The sequence below is a fragment of the Ambystoma mexicanum genome, chromosome 12 (genome assembly GCF_040938575.1).
Source record: "Ambystoma mexicanum isolate Mex_15411 chromosome 12, UKY_AmexF1_1, whole genome shotgun sequence".
In the NCBI taxonomy this organism is placed as follows: Eukaryota; Metazoa; Chordata; class Amphibia; order Caudata; family Ambystomatidae; genus Ambystoma; species Ambystoma mexicanum.
Window position 1 is genome coordinate 620,236,520 of NC_090936.1, and position 21,321 is coordinate 620,257,840.

At 43.5% G+C, this 21,321-nt stretch overlaps 1 protein-coding gene across 5 annotated transcripts in view; it reads right to left on the reverse strand.

The window, feature by feature from the left end:
• Positions 1–18,206: 18,206 nt before the first annotated feature.
• LOC138513915 (protein FAM118A-like) overlaps positions 18,207–21,321 on the reverse strand; it is a 487,378-nt gene continuing 484,263 nt past the window's right edge. For all 5 annotated transcript variants that reach the window (XM_069629063.1, XM_069629060.1, XM_069629062.1 and 2 more), the window contains one exon: positions 18,207–18,260. The gene's annotated coding sequence lies outside the window, so the exon portion shown is untranslated. The remainder of the gene's footprint in view (positions 18,261–21,321) is intronic.

Sequence of the window (21,321 nt, forward strand, 5' to 3'; positions counted from 1 at the left end):
TAGTCAATAGCTGGACTGAGTCGTGCCTGCATTTCTCTTCAGTGGTGCTGCAGATCAGAATGTCATCTACATACTGCAAAACAACACTGTTTACCGCAATATTGCTTAGGTCCATTTGCAGGACTCTGTTGAAAATAGACGGGGACTCGCAATACCCTTGTGGCAACCTCATACTTTTCAGGCGCATTTGTCTGAAGGTGAATGACGTCAGGTCTTGAGAGTCATGGTGCAATGGGATTGAGAAAAACGCATTTTTCAAATCGATCACCGTGAAATATTTTGCCTCAGTGGGTATATTACACAGTATTGGGGATGGGTTAGGGACTAGAGGGAACTCGGCTTCAACTATATTGTTTAATGCTCGTAAATCTTGGATTAAACGCCAAGACCCTCCCTTTAATTTTTTTGACAGGGTAAATCACTGTGTTGCAAGGTGATTCTGACGTCATTAAGATGCCCTGCTCCATCATGGCGGAAATTGTCTTTGCAATCCCTTCATCCGCTTCTCTGGACATGGGATATTGTCGTGCTCATGGTAAAATTGCTCCTGGTTTCAGTTTAATTTTCACTTCACCTGCCCCCTTCAGGAGACCTACGTCATAGGGCCTTGTAGTCCATATTGCGGCAGGCACTTGGGCCATGTCGTCATCAAAGTATTCTGGACGTACCAGCGCCAGCATCATTCTCTCTGGCACCTCCCGTCTGATAATTCTGACCCAAAATGTGATATTTACTTCCACTCTTGTCTCCTCTAGGTCAGGGTGCTCTAATGCCTAGAAGACATTTGCCAAAGTAACAAGTTTGTTATTTAACTCACCGATCGCATCTTTTCCTCTCTGGAACTCCGGGATCACCGCCCCTTCCTCTTCCTGCTTTAAAGGTTTTCATCCGATCCGCTGCCCATGGGAATGAGAATGGTTATGCTTGGAAAAGCGGGTTCCTTCAGACCCACTTCAGATTTTCGAAATTTTACTCTATCATTGTCCACGGGGAGCTTCTCAGTCTACTCAGCCAGAATGGCAAAAGGACTCGTGATCTTACTGAAGGCCTAGAGTTACTTTGTGCCGTCGGTCTAAAGGTGTCTTAGTATTAATGATCAATAAATAATGGCCGAAACCATCCTCTGCTACCAAGTGTTTTGGGGAAGAGGGAATCGCTGACCCCATAGGTCAGCGCTCACCCTCCAGAACTTGTAAGACAAGATAGCTGCACCATGTGAGGACAGGGGGTGCATGATTTGCTTACTCCAACACGACTCAATAATGAGGACTCAGTAAGTTGGCAAAGGGAAGTCTGTTTAATGACAAGTACATCAAACAGAGAAACAAATGGAAATCAGCAGCATTGCGATCACCTGTCTCGCTCCGACTTCCTCAAACCTCAGTCGAACAGCAATTCTTATAGGCAAACATCGTCCTCATTGACGTCTAATTCTATAAAAATCATCATGCAATATAATTGGTTAGGAAAGGTAACTTAAGTATAGGTGTTATATCTGTATATGATAATAGGGCATGCAGATTGGATACCTCTTATTGGGTGGGCATCTACGCCCATCCCTCTACATCACACGTGATAGACGTCACTACAACTACGATGTTCTATTGGTTACAATATCTATAGGACTCCAGATAACTTGGTCCATTGTGATTGGGCAGGTTACACCCCTAGACATACATTTCCACTTTTAATTAGCAGCATGCAGAATGGACACCCCTGTGCCTGGTGTCCCAAGTTTCACCCTGCCTCCCTTCCATCAATCAGTGTTTTAGGGCGATGTGTCAATTAGTTGGCTAAGGATGGCCCCGAAACTGTAGTTTCTTATCGGGAAAAGTTATGGCATCCTCGGGTCCTGGATAACATCAGACGATGGTACTTCTTCGCGCCTGGCCGCTCACGTGTTAGTTCACCATGAATCTGCTTCAGTTTCCAGCTTTTAGTGCATTTAATTCTGTGTCAGCCTAGCCACCTGCATGGGCCCCCCTTATCTTGACCTTTATGAGGCAGGCTGGTATGCTCTGAAGTTTGAGTCTTGTTAGCTGACAATCTCCTCCCTTTCTCTGGGTGACCTCGATTTCCTAGGCATGAGCCACTCTTTGTTGAGTTTCGATTCTGCTCCTTCTCTTGCCTTTGGCTGGGTTTTGAAACTTGACCTGTCGGGCCTCTAGCCGCCTGGGTACATTTCTGCTTTTACAAAATGGAGTCGCACTTGTATAATGTGCCTTATTGAGGTAGATATATGGTTGGCGCTTGCCGCTCTATCTTCTACTAAGCATTGCAAGCAGCATCGATTTCTTAGCATCTTGCGTTTCAAGCCTATTTACACACGTTTAACAGGTCGGTTACTTCCATCTTGTCACCTAGCACCGTTTCCTCACGTGTTACCATTGTCCCTTCTCTGTGTCTACTACATTTATTTCGTAGTTATTCGCACTGGCGTGCTTGTCTTCGATAGCCGCTTTTGTTCATTCAGGAGTCTGTTCAGGCCCTTAAGTCATTTCCACTGGCCTTCCATTAAGGCTGTTGGGGTCTCTTTGTGGACCGTATGTAGGTACTCTTCGTTCCGTATCAGTGGCTGGTATGGCTGTCTGATAGGGTACCGTGCTGCCCAGGGTTGTCTGGTTATGGGTGCTTCAACAGGTATGGATCTTCTGATGTATACTGGGCAGATTCTCAGTGCAGCTCTTTGTAGGTTCATTTGCTCTTCATTCGTCACATACCTTGGCGAGTATGCTCCTGGTACCTCGAAAGGAGGGGCAGGGGTGCAGGCCGTGTCTGGGACCTCCTCTACAAAGAAAAGTCTATGAATAATAGCAGCTTAAAATAATTGCCTGGCCCTTGTCAATCAAATTTGGTGACTAATTCCTATGAAATTCCTTTACAGAATATTGGGAGGAACAAAGGTGTGTTTAAAAGTGCAAATTAAGCTCAGAAAAATAACTTTGTCATTAGGGACTTTAAGTCCCATTATTCCCTAGCTACTGGGACGAGGAAGAGGGTTGAAAAGGTGCAATGTTGCAGGAGTGGTGAAATCATTAATCCCAAAGACCCAAATCTGAGGGACACTGACAGGTTTGAAAGCCCACTGCAGGTCATAAGAGAGAAGGAGAAGAGTACTAGCAGTAAGAAGCGGCAGCATGACTTGTGCAAGCAGCCCGTACTGAAACTGGAGGAGAGAGAGGGCTCTGGGAGCCCCATCTAGCAGATTGCAGGTGCCAATCCTGAGAGGGTATGTGCAGAGGTCACGCAGCAGGAGGCGTGAAGGAAAGAAGCTTGCCTGTTGGAGCCCATGTTGCAGAGATGGTGAAGTGGGAAGCAAAGGCAAGGGAAGCTTTCCTTCCCGAAAGGCTGTCTCATGTGGCTGGTATGCACCCGAGGGCCTCGAGGAGATTTCTGGCGGCTGGCGTGCCTCAGGAGATCTTCGGAGCAAGGAACACTCAAAATATAGGTGGCACGGGCAAAGGCAGACTGAAGCAAAAGGTCACCAAAGCAGAAGTCCTGCGAGCAGTGAGGGAAATGGAGGTGCGTGGCTTACCCAGTGAGTTCACAGGTTTGTAGTGACCCCGGAGTGCTCCATTCCCCCTTGCGTGCTCAGGCAGGCTTTCAGTGAGTGAGCAATGCTCGCATAGGAGTGGCAGAAGCTAAGACCTACAAGCATTGCCCAAGCCAAGAGAGACTAAAACCTAGGCAAGAGCAATTTAGTTAACATTGCCAACAAAAGGGGACTAATGAAAGGCCTGCAGAGCCGCATAATATATATATTATGCAGACCTTCCAGGATTTTGCGGCATGAAATGGCAAATTTTGCGACATGAAATGGCAAAATTTGCGGCACAAACCTTTATTTATTGCTGCATTTTTGCAGGACATTTTGTATTAACTGGAGGGTGTAAGATTGCCACATTGCAGGAAATAGGCAGAGTGTAAGGCTACAAGAGAGCCAGGGTATCATTATTATGTATCTTTTGTATTAATTTAATAGGAAGAGTCCCAGATGTCTCTGGCTTGGCAGAACAGTGTTTGATTTGGCTATATTTTTGGTTTAATGTGCATGCCTATTTAATAGTATTAACTAAATTGATCATTATCAGGTGTAATGCTGAAAATATTCCCCTTCTATGTTCTCCAATCCCCCAAACACCCACACACCTCTAGCACCAACACACATCACACATCTCACCAACTCCCCATCACAACTTGCATTCCTGAACCTCTCACTCTGTCATACAAATACTCACGTGCTATGTCGCTCTGTAAAGTCACAATTTGCACTGCCCATCCCCTGCCACACTCCATCTGAATGGGCGCGTATACAAAAATGGCCCTTTTCATGTGTCCCTTGTGGATTGGCTGCTCTTTTTTTGGGCGCAACTCACACCTTACACTCAATTCCTCCCGCAATATACAGTCCTTCATTATTTTGTGCTGCTTCTGCATCTTGCATCCTTTATCCCTTTCTATCGCACTCTTCCCTCATCCTTTTTCCAAAACTGCAGCTCTCTGACCCTTTCCGGCCAACCACTTCCTCTCTGCTTTCTGGCTCACTGACCACACGCTCTCTCTACTTTCTAAACCTCAGCTCGCTCTCAGATTTCGGGCCCACCGCATCACTGCTTCCTCTGCTCTCTTGTGCACCGCTTCCTCCTCTGACCCGCTGCTCTCCCTCTGCTTTCTTGTCTATCACTTCACATCTCACCCATCACTCTCCCTCTCTCTCCTTTCCCGCTCATAGTGTAACAATTTTTTTATTTTTTTAAATGTAGATTTTCACCCAGATCCTCAAAAAATGGGGCATTTAAAAATAGAGCCAAGGATATGCTATTTTTAGACAACCCATTTTTGGAAATGAGCAGGTCACCTCATTCTCAAAGGTGACTGGCGCATTGCCACAGGTTTGAGCTGTAGCGCACATTGTACGCTGTCCAGCTGCCTTGAATGGTGTTCTGGGTTGTTTGACCGAAGTGTAATTATTTGTGGCGGAATTGACCGTAGTCCATTTCACCGAAAATTGATTTGCACTTCAGCCAAACAATCCAAAATGTACCTTTCACCACCACCCTATCCCCTACTTAACTGCTTGGTCGCTGGCGCTTCCCCTGCAACCCTGCGTTGTCAGATGCGTCCCTCTAATGTGGGTCGGATCCGACTCTGCAGGGTCCCTTTTTCGTTATTTTCTTTTTTTTCTGTCCCTGCCTCCAATTTTGAGGAAGTAGGGAACACCCCTGCAACTCCCTAACCCAAATAATACTGAACTTGGGGAGCGGGTGATACCCCCGCAACACATGTTCGCTATTTATAAAAATCGATCGAATAGTACTGGATGAAATAGTTCAAATTGTACCATTCGATCGATTTTTGTCATCAAAATGGGTAGTACCTTGAATAGAATCGCTCTCCCGACAGTGTTCTGCAAGCTCCCAGTGCCTTTCAGAGGGACAGGCCCTTCAGGGTCCTGCCACTGTAAAATGCGACCCAAAAAATGCATTTGTATACTGTTTGAGGAACAGAAATGCAAGTGACACAGCAGCGGTTCATACCTTAAAAGAAATGCATCAAGGAAAGACCCTGTCATGCAGTGGCACCCCCACATCCCGTGCGCGTAGGGTTGCCTACAATTTCTGCACATTTAAAAGTGCATCTTCCTTGGAAACGAGTGATGCGATTTTAAATTGGCAGAAACGCCACTTTATTTGATCAAGGAGGTGGAAAAGGCCATCTGAATGGGCGCGTATATAAAATGGCCCTTTTCATGTGTCCCTTGTGGATTGGCTGCTCTTTTTTTGGGCGCAAGTGATGAGATGTGTTGGCGCATTTCATTTCTTGTGAAAAAAAAGAGAACCTGGCACCCAGAGTATTTTTTTTTAAACAGTGATTTTTGCAGATGAATTTTTTTTTTTAAAAGGTGCTGTTTTTGCACAAAATGGCCGTTTTCACGGCATTTTGCACAAAACGGCAGTTTTTGCGGCATTTTGCCGGATCGCAAAATCGCTATAAGCTGGAGGGTCTCATTATGCATGAATGTCCTGGAAAATGTGTTCTGTTTGTGAACACTGCAGCAAGGTGTGATGAATCCAATGGAGTCATCACAGATTCCCCAGTGGTGACCTCCTCCCATGTGGCCAGGGTACGGCAGCCACTACCAGATTCTGAATCTAGGGGCGGTATTATGAGGAAGGATCACATGGGAGGATACAACTACCACAGATATGTCATGACTTCATTGGAGTAGACCCATTGTTCCCCCCCCCCTTTCCTATGAGGAAGACCCTCTGATACTCAGGTTCTTAATGGCCTATTGCCATGTTAGTCACGTTTCCACCTTTCACCCTAACACCCACATAACATCTTTTGTCATGAAGCACCTTTTAGTGGAATCCGTGAGGAGAAACACCCAGGGGTTAAAAGCCCAAAGAAGGTTATTGACTTAAACTCACATAACCACTCAGGTACTGGGATGAGGAGAAGGACAATGAAGTTTATGCAAGATGACAAGAGCTTGAAATGCAACATGCAGACTTGTTTTTCCACACTATGAGCCAGACATTTAAAAATGGGAACCGCATCGAAATAAAGAGAAGGGGAAGTGCAGCAAGCTGTGCAGAAAGGAACACTGTTCTCCATGGCTTTCGAAAGTGGGACTCACCGAGAAGGCTGGAAAAGCAGAGGAGGCTAGCGGGGAAGTGAGAGAGATGCCGCATGCAAGTGAAAAGCTGAGAGCCGTGCAGATGCTCTTGGAGGCCGGGCCTCCCGACCGAACAGCAGTCTTCACTCTGGACTGTGAGGGTAAGCTGGCAGGTGACTGCGGAGCTACGCTAAATACAGGAGAGGCGTCCGCACACCCCGAACTGGAAGGCAGAGTAAGAGGCCACAACTAAAAGGCACGAGCACCATCAGAGATGCTGGGAAATACCAGTGAGCCCACCCAAAGTGACTGGGGTCCCCATGGTGTTCCGAAAACAGAACCAAAGAGTGCTTCCATGGTACAAGAGTGCTAATGCAGAAATTACACAAAGGCAAAGTTTGTTTAAATTCATTCAAGAGTAACGTACAGATTCAACACTCAAGAATGTTTGATGCAGAAAATATTCAAAGATAAAGTTTGTTTGAATGCAGCCAAGGCAAATTTTAAAGGCAACATTCACCAAGAAGAATGTTTGAACGCTGACAAGACACAGTTTAAAAGTGAATCTTAATCAAGTACAGAAGCATGAAATGCCAATGTGAAAAAAGAAGATAGAGCAAGTATAATTGAATAAAGTATCACCATAAATAGATATGCCAAGCACTACATGGTATATGCTATTGTGGCATATCAAGGAACTGTAAAAGATATAAGAAGTCCTGGCTGGCAAGTACACCAGGAAATTGAGGTTGTGTAAAGATTCCTGGCAGGAGAGTACACCAGGTAATTTAAGAATCCTAAAGAGAAGCCTGGCAGGTGAGTACACCAGGCAGCTGAAGATTGCATAAAGGTTCCTGGCAGGGGAGTATACCAGTTAATCTGCCAGGTTAAAAGAACTTTTACAAAAAGATTATTACAGAATTTTTGCTTGAACAGAACGTTTTAGTTAAACAAACCTTGTGAGTCTGTTAAAGACACCAAGGAACTGTTAACTAAAGAGACAATTTTGCCATACTGTTTAAGAATACAGGGGAAGGGAACCACCTTCTGGATCCAAGGGTCCTGACCTCGGAGAACACTTTCATTTGAGTAATTATGATACCTTTGATTTGGAACACTTTTTCTAACAGCAAGTTAAAGAGAGCACCTTGTACTTTTTGTTGTTTGTTTAGAAGTGTGAGGATCAGGATAGGTTGTTTCGGACACAAGGATGGCTTTTAAGTTACAGATCTTTAGTTTTAGTTTTTAGGTGGGGAAGTTCCTCTTTAGAAATAGAGCTAGAGAGGCATTTTTCCAACCCATTTCTGTTTAATAGAAATGTCTTTACTTAAGAACATAAAACCCTTGTGAAAACAGTTACAGAGCTTCCGATCCAACCATTACCACCGAACATTCTATCCGATTGGCTTGTCCTGAGTTGGGGAGAACTAATTCAACCTGGGAACAGGGATGAACTGTATCCTATTGCGCTGGGAGATGAAAATGTTATGTGCCAGCTGCGATGTGAGTAGTATGTGGTTAACCCTGATACCACTCCATATACTAGTCTAAGATGAGAAACCGCTCGCACTCCGCATTTGGCCAATACAATTAGCGGTAATTGTCCAGATTTGAAGTATCCCATAGTCTTTAATTAGTTGGTATTCCAGTTTATTGTCTGGTATTAGGTAAGCAAGAACAGCCAACACGTGTTTCAACTTAAAAGTCTTTCGCAAGGCTGTACATTGGTATTTCATAAGCATAATACACCGTAATAGATGCCACTTTAATATTGATTAAACATTAGATATTTACCACAAACAGTTGTAAAATACAAATGAACACACATGGTGTGGCATAGTTACGTAGTACAGTAAGTTGCGAATCATTTTCTAGTACATACCCGCAGGAAGCAGGATTCAAGGAAGAAGAAGGAGAAATATGTGCATACAACAATGCGTTGTTCAACATGTTGAACAGTGTCACATTGGATTCAGTGTGATATGTGCTTAACATTGTGAGGATAGTGTTTCCACTAACAGCCATTATAGAACCCCATGCAATGTGGGTGCCAGTTTGGTGTCCCTAAGTATCTCGTCATGGTTGTTACCACGTATGTTTAATGTTATTGTTATTCTTGCCAAACTTAAGTTGTGCTACCACCCCTGGTTCTATAAAGATTCTTTATATGCTCATTAACCAAGTGTAGCCATCCTTAACCCATCATTAGTTCGCATATAGGTGCCCCTCTGTGCCACTCTTCATGCAAGCTGTTACATCCACTCAAAACTTAAACTCACCAAATGGGTTTTCCTATGAGTTAGTTACCCTGTCGGTCATATAACAGAAATTATCACTATGTTCAGAGCGTACTATTCCAAAACTGTGCCACTCTGCATGCATGTTTTTAGATTCAACAAAAGCTTTAACTCACCAGCTGGGTTTTTCTATGAGTACTCCTGTGGGTCAAATGACAGAAAAGTGTCTCTATATCATTGCATACTATTCCAAGCAGCCATAGCCAATATAACATTTCCAAAACATGCACTCATGTGTACTTACAAATAAGGAGATTGTTGCGTTCTTTTGAAATAGGTATTTAGTAGTGGAGGTATTGCTAAAACAAGCCGCCCACCTTGTTGGATTCCTGCAAAAATATATCACAAATGCTAATCATTTGTTGGTCACTTGTATTATGTCAATTACATCTGGTATATTACCTCAAAACGTGGAGTGTTCATACTTACAATGATTTTAAGGTGCATTGTCCTGTATGGAGTCACTTCATGGATGTTCCGCATGTCTGTCTCACGCGGGAGCTGAAAGGTTTGTTATTATCGCATTTTGCAGGAGCCGCGCACGAGCATGATGACGTCGTCATGTTTTGCCGCGCGCGGCCTGCTGGGAAATGTGGTTCAATTCCCCTTTGTTTACGCGTGATTATATGGATCACAAAGCAAAAATCCATCCATATATTATTAATAGGTTATTCAAGTATTATTAATTTCTGTTGCATTGAGTAGGCCAGAAGTGAGCACTGTTAGTGCACCATAACTTCTGCAGGCAATGTAAAATGACATAATGCTTTGGTCTGTGCGAATCTGTGCTACTCCTAAAAGTGAAACACTCCATCCCAGAATGTAACCTATTGCATCCAGGTAGTTGACATCATCTTGTCGGTCACTAAAGAAATTGGCCGGGGGAGGGTATGGTACAGCACTAACTTTTATTTGGCAAGAATAAGTGTCTTTCCCTGTAATACCGTGTGGGTGGAGAATAGACACACAACCAGAATAGCGCCCGATTATGTGACACACCAGCCTGTTTGGGTGCCAAGGAGTCTTATTATGTAAGGCGTAGTAGTTTGCTCCTTCCCAATAATTATAACTTGCTAATTGGCTGGTACAGCAACAGTAATGTTGTCTGCTTCATTATTTTTATAACATGTATCCATTAGTAGATTACATGTCGTATGCCGGCGTAAGCATCTAATTTAGTAGTAACATGATGCAGGTGACAGATGTCAAACTTGCAAGAGCCCTGGTACCCCAAAAACCATGTGAGGCGAGTATCCATTAAGAAGCCTATGTATTTGTAGGTTTCAGTGCATGAGCATGTACTATCTCATTATGAATAGCAGATTCTAATTGGTTGTACTTATAGAAAGACATGCATCTCATGCTCGTTGTTGAGACCCTCTGTGGTACACTACATTTTGTTTCCATTCTGAAAAGTTTCAAGGTCAAATCACCTCCCTGTTTGACACATCTGGCTTTCATCAGCCAAATAAATCTGATATTGTGTTTATTGTCCATTTGATGCTCGGTTTGCCAATGTGCTGCTAAAGGTATCCTGGAGTCTTGACTACCAAGATTAGCCAGATCTTGTGGCACACACAAATGATTGCGTATACCACATGGGTGGTATTACAATTTATGAGATTCTTAATTTGTATTTCAATACCTTCTTTGTATTTAAAATTTAAACAGTTAGTATGGGCAAATTTGCACATATTACAGGTGTCTGCAGGGTCAGAAATATCTTCCTCTACTTCTGAGGTATCCGTCTTCCCTTCCTCCTCACCTGAGGATATCACGCGTGAGTCCCGCTTCTTTGTCCTTTTCCGCACTGGTAGTTCCTTTTTTTTTTTTTACAAAGGAATGGTCTGTCGCGGAAGGAAGCCACCGTGATCACTATAATAAGTGGATCGGTGACTCCTCTCCCGAGACCGCCTGTGAATGGGGAAAAAGCCGCTTGGCATAAAAAAACCCAGCAGGGATATGGTGATCGAAGTGAAGAGCGGGACCAGAATGAGGTGGACCCTCAAGGATACGAGGGTATGAGCGGAAGTTCCAAAAACGTGGAGGAAAGTACCGGCAGGGAGACCAGTACAAAGACCAAGGAGGGAACCGGACACAGCGGCAGGAAAGCAACAAGCACAGTGCAAAGGAGAAAGCTGAAGAGGACACACGAACAAGGGAGAAATGGGCTGGCAGCAATCAGAAGAGGTGTGGATGCACACGAGGGAAAAAAGAAAGCAGGGAGAGGATGTAAGGAAAAGAAAGAGCTGCGGCAAACAGACAAGCACAGAAGGTAGAAGAGCGAGCAGAGCACCGCTAAGGGAACACTAGGAGGAGAGTAACAACACAGGAGAAGTCCAGGAATGTTGCAACGCATCCACCGCCGGAACTGCCTGGATGATAACGTTCCGGCGGCGGCTGCGCAACACAAAAAGAACTAGACCGCACGAAGCAAAGCGTGTGAAGCGTGAAGGGACTAACAATGGGGGACCCATTTCCATCTATCCCATACTCGCCACCGCCACAAGGGCATGACAACAGGTCCCGCATTTATGGAACCCTTTCGTCTTTGTCAACCAATCTGCACCAGACACACCTTTTTTGTGTGTCTAAAAAGGAAGGAAACTGGTGGAGGTTGACCTTTTTGCCATTAGGAAAACACCACAATCCTCTACAGGATTTTCCGCATTAGAACTTGTATATGGGAGATAACTACGAGATGTCTTAGATGAGTTGCATGTAGCCTGGGAGGAATGAGAGAAAGCTACTTTACAATTATCTCAAACTGCCCAGCAATTGAAAGAACACATGGCGACAGACAGTTAGATTCATAGTGCAGACTAATATGACTAAGACCCAGCAACAACAGAAAGGATATCACAACAGAAAAGCTTTATTAAGATTCTTTTCTATTGGACAAAGAGTCCTAGTTCTTTTCCCCTCTTCTGAAGACAAGATGTTCTCTGGTTCGCGTGGTTCCTTCGAGATTAGCGATCAGACAAGGCCTTACAATTATCGAGTCTTGCAACCAGACAGAAAGATCAAGACTCACATTTATCATATGAATCTTCTCAAGGAATAGAAGGAAAATCCCATTAAAGACACTATTGTGGTATTAACAAGTTTGTTATCTGATGAAACCAGCACCAATACTTTGATTCCTTTCGATGTGGCTCAGAATCAAAGACACAATCTAATGGACCTCTTAGAACAGTTCCTGGATGTATGTAGAACAGAACCCGGAGGAGTAAAGGGGATATGTCATTACATCCGTACCCTTCCAGGAAAGGTGGTACATCTGAAACCTTATTGGATACCTGAGAGTAGAAAGAACATAATTCAAGAAGAGTTGGAAAATATGTTAAGGGCTGATATTATTGAGCCTCTCAAAGCCCCTGGCCCTCCCTGATTGTGTAAGTTTTGCCTTTTGGCTTGCTTGGGACACCAGCTTCTTTTCAAGGGTTAATAGATCAAATCTTTTGACCCTATGCCTCTTTCTGTGTAGCGTATATTGATGATATCATCTTCCACAGTAAGTCTTGGAGAGAACATGTTTACCACCTATATTTGGTTACCAGGGCCCTGTGAAGGCATCGGGAAGTAGACACAGACAAATGAGGAATGTTTGGGGGTTACAAACCTTTATTAAAATCACAATAAGGTTGGTGTAAGGCCTAACCTGCACTAGTACTCTCAACACCACCTCTATTACGTCCCTTCACCTTGTAACCCTCTTCCACCAAACAACTTTTTCTTAGATGGTGCATGTCCTCCCACACAACCTCCTCCTAGCTTCCATTCACCTCCTCCAAGCTTCTGCCTTCTCAGCATGCCACTCTCCCATAAATGTTTCTCTCCTTTCCTACTCAAACACCCCACACCTGGAGAATGACCAACGCGTCCTGTATACCATGATTCCCTCCAGGGGAGGACTGGCAACATTTGGCCTGGAAGGAAAGCATAACATAGTTGCCTATGCTGCTTTATCCCCAAACCACCATTGAAATTGTGTATCCGTGGTTCCAGGGAAATCTATCTGTGGCTCCTCTAACCATTACCACACGATGCATGGGTGACTACAAAAACGTAGCCCCCTTGAAGTTCAGGTGACCGTGCATAGCCAGGCAGGAGTGCCCCTGGAGGAATGGATGTGATAGAGCAAGGGACTAACCCACTGCTGCTTATATATGCAATTTTTACAGGACTACAGAGGTACAACTTTGAAGTCCAAGTACTCCGTTGGGTATGCATTAATCAAGAAGCCTGACACATACATGGTTTATTATACTTCAGCGTGGAGCCATATGTAATAGAAATTATATTGATTATTTATTCGTTTATTGTCAGTATTATACAGCTAACAAAAAAAGTAAACTTTTAATACCATACAGAAATAAAAAACTAATAGTTCCACAGTAAAACGTGATAAAAACACAGAACAACCCACAAAAATACAATCATCCCCTAAACGAAATAAAATGGTCAACTTCGCACAAACACATCTCATCAAACCAAAATATCAAGGATAATTACATTTTTTTCCATAGGACGGCAAAATGAATAACACAAGCTTTTCAACAGCCGTTCATGAAAAGGCCCCAAAGTATCTCAGTGTGCAAGTTCTCCTTCAGACCTTTTGCTCTCGCAGAATTTGCAGCCTTGGGTAATAACAGAACTGATGTGTATAAACAATGACCCTCCCCTTCATCCGCCAGCAGCGCCCTGACATGCCTGAGCCAGGGAATTTTTGAGTGAAACTCTCTGGGCACCAAATAACTAATTAGTTCTTGAGCTTCCCCAAATTCTGAGCCAGTGATTGACCGGCAAGGCCACAGCCAAGTCACCCAAGAACCGGCAGCCAAGCTCTTGATGGACTACAAAACTTGGAGCAGACCCAGGCAACCCCAGAGCGGTCTTAAGAAAGTCATTCTCGGCAACCTGGGGGGAGCTCAAGCCTGCCAAACCCCCACAACTCCATACCATATCTAGCCAAAGACGTGGCTTTACCATGGTAGACTGTTAGTACCAATTCTGGCGGCTTTGCTTTAAATGAGCCCAGAGCTCTAGATACCCCTGATTGGCTGCTTAAACCTTTGTAGCTGCTTCTCAACATGTGCATCTGGCCTCAAATTTGCAGAGAATCTTATCCCAAGATAATCAAAATGATTAACTCTTGTGATTAGCTCTCCTTTACAAAGAATAACTAAAGACCTCAGGAGGAGGGTGGGTGGGGCATTTCTTTCCACAACACGCTATAATGGCTGATTTCCAGACATTTATCTTGAGCCCAACATTGGCCATAAATCCAGAATAGTCGTCCACTGGATGCTGTAATGATATGGGGGTGCGGGCAAGTAAAAACCACATCATCAGCTTAAGCAAGTACTGGCAGACGTGTATTACCCCGCTTGGGAAAATGATAAGACAACTAAAATAAGTTTTCATATAGGTTGTTTGTATAAAGACAGAAGAGGAGTGGAGCCACGACACACCCCTGACACACCCCACACTCCACTTGTAAAGAGGAGGTGTGTTGTCCATCAGCATCACTCCTCACTTGGGCCATTGTAGAGCGATACAATCTGTCCATCAGGTACACCAATGGCCCAGGGCAATTCATGGATCTGAGCATGCTCCACAACCTATCACAATTGACCTTATAGAAGGCCAGCTCAGATCCATCCAAGCCAAACCAAACAGTGAATGTGCTGCAAACATGTAGAGATTCAAAGCCTGCTTTGCTGTGCCGAGAACCGGACTAAAGCCCAGTTCAATAGGGGAGAGAATATTTGCTTGATCAACCCAGGCTGCCACGTTTGCCGTATCATAATTTGAAAACACTTTTGTATAATTAAACAAAGTCAGTCCAGGTGCACCTCCAAAGTGAAACCTGCCGCTTTTCAGGACTTGCTTCAGATCAGTGAGGTGAGTTTTGGGATGTGTGCCCCTCTGTGTTTGAGAGGGAAGCACTGCGTCTTCTTTCCTAGGAAGCTGTTTGCCTCTGGTGCTGAAGCAAGTTATTCCTTCAAACTTCAAAAACAGTCACACTACCACATCTTATCCCATTACAGCAGACATTGTAAACCTTGTGTGCTGAATGATTTGTCTATGCCTTTTGCACTGCAAGTAATATGATTCTGAAGGTCTACGTAGGCTCCACGGTCTCACATGGCATATTGAAAACAAAAGAGACGATAAGGCATGAGGACTCAGCAGCCATCAAAACTAAGGTCTAAATCTGGAAATAAAATGCTTGGGAGTGGGGAGAGAAGATACATCAGTGATAAGAGCATTGGATTTGTCAACGCTACCCAGAGTTAAGAAGCTCAGAACGCTAGGGGTGGGTCTCTGGATAATGTCAGGTATGGCTTTGAATCCCGGCAGCAGTAGGGCTGACTCTGAAAGACTGGCATCTATTCAGTAAGCAGAAAAAAACAGTGTTAACAAAATAAAATCTGCATAAAGGCGACCTGTAGGAATGGCAAAACACACTGCTCCAATACCAACGGAAGCCGAAAATGTAAACATCCATCACTGCCTCCCATTCTTCTTTAGTGCGCATCAGTGTGCCTGTGCATGTTGGTGGACAGGCAGGTCCATTTGTAATATGTGTTGCTAATGCTATGAGCAAGAGTGGGTCACCACAATCCAATATGTGATGATTCATCTTGTAGGAATGGCTGAGGCAAACTATTAGTTTTACGATTGAATATATGGGGGAAACCCATGAGACCAGCCCACTCAGCCCTGGGGGGGCAAAGCCCTCCGGCCCGCAGCCCAGTTTGCCTGTTTCCCTTTCCCCTAAGGTGGAGTCCAGTCTATGGAAATGTGCTGCTTCTTTGTGGTGTGAGCTAGCTCACTTTTGACATAGCTCATCTGTTTAGGCTTAAGTGGTCTATGAGGGCCCAGGCCTAAGGTTATTTTAAACCAAGTAGTATTTTAGATTTCAAACCTTGACTAACTTGACTATGTAAGAGCTGCTCTCCTCTCGCCCTTGAAGCTTGGGTGATTTTGTCAGTTTGTTTGCATACGCCCCTGGTTTGTCAGCTTGAATAACCTGAGGTAGCAAGCTCTCAGGAAAGCCTTTTTGCAATGGAAAAAATTAATTGGGGAGAAATTATACTTTGTATTTTCCATAGCATTTGTTGTAATAGCCAGAAAATGTGAGGGATAGATGTTTTCTCTGGCACCGCTGCCAAAGAAATGAAACCCCCCTTCATGACTTCCGATTTCTCTGGCAGCATTTCCAGAGGAAACAATGTATCAGAATTACCATCGGAAATCCTATTTCAACTCGACACAAATGTTGACCATAACCTTGCTCCTCACAATGGCTCTACATTCCGGAACCCGGCATCTTGGATTACCTTGGATTACCTATACGGACAGGCCTGCTTTTTGATCCCAAGCGATAGCCTTTGAGTGATTGGAAGGGATAATCTTTGTAGAATCAGGGAAGGACATCTAGAACTACTTGCCAGATCCTTAGGTGTAGGTCTCTCTCCATAGACATCAATAGGGTCCCTAGTTAAACTCATGTGACAAGTTCCGAGCACACACTGGGAATGCAGCAAAGGTGGTCTGTGGAGCCCCAACTTACCTCCTTCGGGCCCAGCATCCACTAGCTCTCAATGGCAGCAGGTCCCTATGACCACCTTGCTGCCCATACCCAAGGTCAAAAAGGGCACCTTGTGAGTATAAAATAGACACTAAAAGCACAAACTTCTGCTAGCTAAGTAGATGCATGCTAAAGAACATGTTCAGATACAACAAACGCATCACCTTTAGTTTGTGGGAACCCCAGACTTACTGCCACATGTATATGGTGTGGGCCCATCCTTCCATTGCTGTCACAGTGCAGACTAGCAGAGCTCCACTGCCATCAAGGGAATGTCATATCACATCCCAGTGCGGTAGGTGTCACTTTTGGTCTCTGTTTACAGCCTGTATACAGTCAGATGCAATTAAGCCCAGTGATCCAATTACAGCCAGCAAAATAGTATTACAGCCAGTAATTCCCAAACGGGAAAGAAAGTACAGCCAGACATTGGCAGTATTTAATGCCCAAAATAAGGCCATATTTTAGCTGGTCCTAATAAGTTGGCATTCATAAATAGATGCTGCCATATGGCAAATGTGTCTTGCCTGAAAGATGCACACACACACACCTAAGAATGAAGGAGTGTTGTGTGCCTTGAGGGTCAGATGCAGCCTCAAACATTGAAACATATCACTGGCTGTTTTTTTTTACCACTGACAGCAATTAACACTGGTAGTTTTCACCCCTGCCCATAGTTGTGTTGCTACTGTAAAAGAGTGGTCCACTGACTATTTTTGGTACTACTAATGGTGGGATTTACCCCTAGTGTTAATGTCATACCACGAGCAATAATGTGCAGTTACAATACCACCATCCGTATTGCCCAAAGGTTCAGTTCTCCAATCAGAGCAGTCATTTACCACTGGGGGTATTTGCCTGTAGGAAGGCCTGTATACCATGGAGAAAGAGAGAGAAGCTAAAGGTGTTTTCACAACAGGAAAGGAACACGTATCAGAGGCCGCATAACCAGTGGGCACCATAGGTGCATTATATATTAAATGATATTCAACAAATCACTCTAAGGCAGAACAGCGACCGGATCAGATTTTTCTTTTCAATATTCACCCCTAAAGATCATCTGTGCAAAAGAGGATACCTGTTATGTTATATGCCTGCTTGTAACGTGCCGGTAGCCCGCAGGCATCAGGGCGCGGGGAACCAAGAAAGATTAAATTCACATAGTTCTCTCTGTATAGCTAAATTGGACAATACTGAGAGGTCATCACCGATTATTGGAACAAGAGGGTTTTCAGCAGTTTCCTGAACCCCTGGTGGTTCGCTTCTTGCCGTAATACCATAGGCAATTTGTTCCAGTATTGTGCTGCCTTAACCTGTCCTACAGTCTTTCATTTCGAGTGACACCTGCACACATCACTCTCCCTATTGCAAATGTGAATGCAGAAAAACATCTATTAAACAGCATGGTACCAATGCCATCAGTGATAGTGTCTAGAGATAGCCGGCTAACTATTTTGCCTTTAATTTTGCTGAAAGCCTCGGATCATGTTTAGAAATTGGCAAATTTGATGGAATGTCTGATAATAGTTTATATGCCCTAAACCATGCTAAACTGTAGCTCTTGGTGCAGATTAAATAAGATTTAGAGTGTCCATTGTATTTAGTATAGAGTAGGTGAATGATAATGACAAGTCAGAAAACTGTAAAGACTCACAATACACAGAATAACTAAATGGACACGTTTGCAGGCTGCCACAACTTCCACTTTTATTTTGAAGATGGCAAGATCTTTCAGATTCACCTGATTCAAAGAAAAATGAAATGTGTCAATGAAAGTCATGTTATAACAAGCCAATTGTATCAATAAAGTACTGCCTAGTCGACCCAGTTCCTAAAGCAATGTGATCAGCAGAATTAGCCAAACTGCTTTCGAATAAACAATCAGTCTTGATGTTGTCTTTAAAAAAAGCACTTCACTAAAAGCTTTACATCATTCCACATTGCAGGAACAGCAGTCAAATGCAAGGGTGCAGGGTTATTGAAGAAGCACCTGTGTGCAACAGATTAGAAATGGACTGCTTACCTGCAATAATGGTCCTTCAGCTTGGGTATAGTCTGTAGTGAAAGAAGACAGTTCTGCTTCAAGAACTGTGCTTGTAGGGTAGTGTAGCCGAGGGTAAACAGTGAATACATTGCAGCGAAAAATAAAGAGCCGATAAATGAAGGGGTACAAATAACGAATTACAAAAATAAAGAGGGTAAAAAACAGTGCCAGGATGAAAAAATAACAAAATATAGGCAATAATATAGTATTGCAGGTTTGAGTTTAAGTGGGGAAAAAGTCCAAATAGATTTAACTTAAAAATAGTATAAAGGGGAGGATGAAAAAGAGGAAAGACAGGTATAAGTGGACCCGGGGGTTGGGGGACCCCCGTAAAGGGTATTAGCAAGGCAAAAGTGGGTAGAAAGTAATATGGTGAAAGTGAAAAGTTAGTGAAAAGTCATTTAAAAACCATAAAACCAGGATTCTAATTATTAAAAGGTCCACTAGATGGTAGTCACAGACTATAGGAAGCAATTGCATAGTGATAATATGCACAATGTAAAATGTTGGTCATTATATTTTTTTTAATTGTCAATGTTTCGTTATGTATGTATTTCTATGTAATGTCAGTGTTAAAATCACATATAACCTAACCAAGCTGTTTGGGACTGACTCCCAGTAGGTGCTCTGGAGAACATAGCTTCTCACAAGCACATTAGAAGGCACCATAAATCACAGTAGGATCAGTGAGACCAATAAGAACAGTAATTGCATACTATTTTTTTAGGACAAGAGCACCTCCATTTTAACAATAACAAAAATAATATTTTTCCTTATAAAGCGCTTCATGCTGGATTCCTACTGCTTCTATCCGCTGTAATAACAAGTGTTATTATTATCCAACTTAATGGTATTCAATTTATCGACTGGGTCAGTCCTGCCACAGGATTTGAAATTTTGGAGTACAGACTGACCCAATACCTGCAGTGAGTGCTTAACTCCTGAGCTATTTACCTGAACATTTATAACACATGATGTACCTTCAAAAACTGAACAACTACCATATGGACCATGACCCTGCAATGGTGGATGGCGCCAAAGAGAAGTTTGGTGGCTTATTTGTTGAATTGGTGTGAACCAAGGGACCAATTAGTCCCTAAAGTTACTGCAACATTTAATGACAAATTACATTTGCAATAATCTATTGGCAACATGTATTATGTTCCAGTTTTATTCATAGGTTGTTCTTTGTGGCAAACATGGCGACACGTAAGTATCACTTTGTGGCCAACATTGCTACTGAGAAGACAGAGACGAGAAAGGGCTTTGGGAAGCAGAATATTTGCTAGGCGTGAAACTGGCAATGGAGTTGGCATGCTTTGAATAGGGCATATAAATTAATTTGCAGGCTGAAAAAGTGTCCAAAAGACAATATCTGTGTGAGCAGAGCTGGGAGGGAGTTGTTCAAGTAATCTATATATGTTAGTATGTCATCCGCAAATAGGGATAATTTAAATTCTGTGCCTCCAGTTCAGATCCCTTTCAATTCTTTGGTTTGAATGCCAGGGGTTCCATTGAAAGGCTGTAAATGGACGTTATCCAACTCAAAAGATTCCTCCCGAATCCCATGTTTTCTAACACCTTAGTCAGGTAGCCCCATTCCAACCTGTCAGAGGTCTTCTCTGAGTCGATTAAGACCAGAGCTGTGTCGAGGCCCTTAGCTTGTGCTACATGAACAAGGTCGATGGTCTTTATTATGTTGTCCGATCCCTGCCTCCCTCTTATGAAGCCTACCTGATCACTGTGAATTAAGGTGGGAGGACATTCTCAACTCTATTCCCAAGCAGCTTAGCCAATATCTTCATGTCCGTGTTTAGAAGGGATGAGTCTATATGAAGCACAAGAGGAGGCGTCCTTACCCACTTTATGGATAACCGCTATTATGCCTCCTAACATGGAGTGTGGTAATGGACACCCATTCAAGATATTGTTGACAACGCGGAGCAGATATGGGGCCAAAAGAGAGCTATACATTAAAAAAAATCTAACTATACATTTAAAAAAATCTAACTGTCCTACTCTGGCGCAGTCTTCCCTTCATGGATTTGACAGTTCGGATAACCGCGTCTTCAGTGATCGGCTTATGACCTCAGCATGCTCCTGCTGGAGACTCGGGAGAGAGATGGAATTAAGGAAGTTAGCTACGTGGGAACCATCACCTTTGTATTCTGACATATATAGCTTTTCATAAAAAGACTTTAATCCATTACCTATATTCTCTGGATCGTAGACTGAGTCACCCACCTGCCTCCTAATGCTAGAGACCGTTTTAGCTTTGTGCAGTTCTCTCAGTCTCTATACTACAATTTTGTCTGCCTTATCTCCCTTACCATAATACTTTTTTTTATAAAACAGAAGTTTCTTTTCAGTATCTTGAATAAGCAGAGATTTCAGCTACTGCAGCTGGGGATAAGCGTGCCCATTGAGGGCCCCCGGTTGTAAAGCCTTGAACTTTACCCTTAAGTGCGTTTCCTGGTACTTTCTTATCCCGCTTCTTCTACAACCCAATTCATATAAGGACCCCCCTCAATGTCACTGTGTACCCTTCCCATAGGAAAGGGGGAGTTGCGACTCCATTGTCATTAAATTCAAAATAGTCTTTGATATCCATCAATAGGGACTGTGCTGTATCCCTATATTTCAGTAAAAAGTAATTACATCTCCATTGCCCTTTCTTCCCATGTGCCAGCCAATTCCCCAGGTTAACTCGAACTAAGTAATGGTCAGACCAGGGACGGTGATCACTCTTGATTCAGAG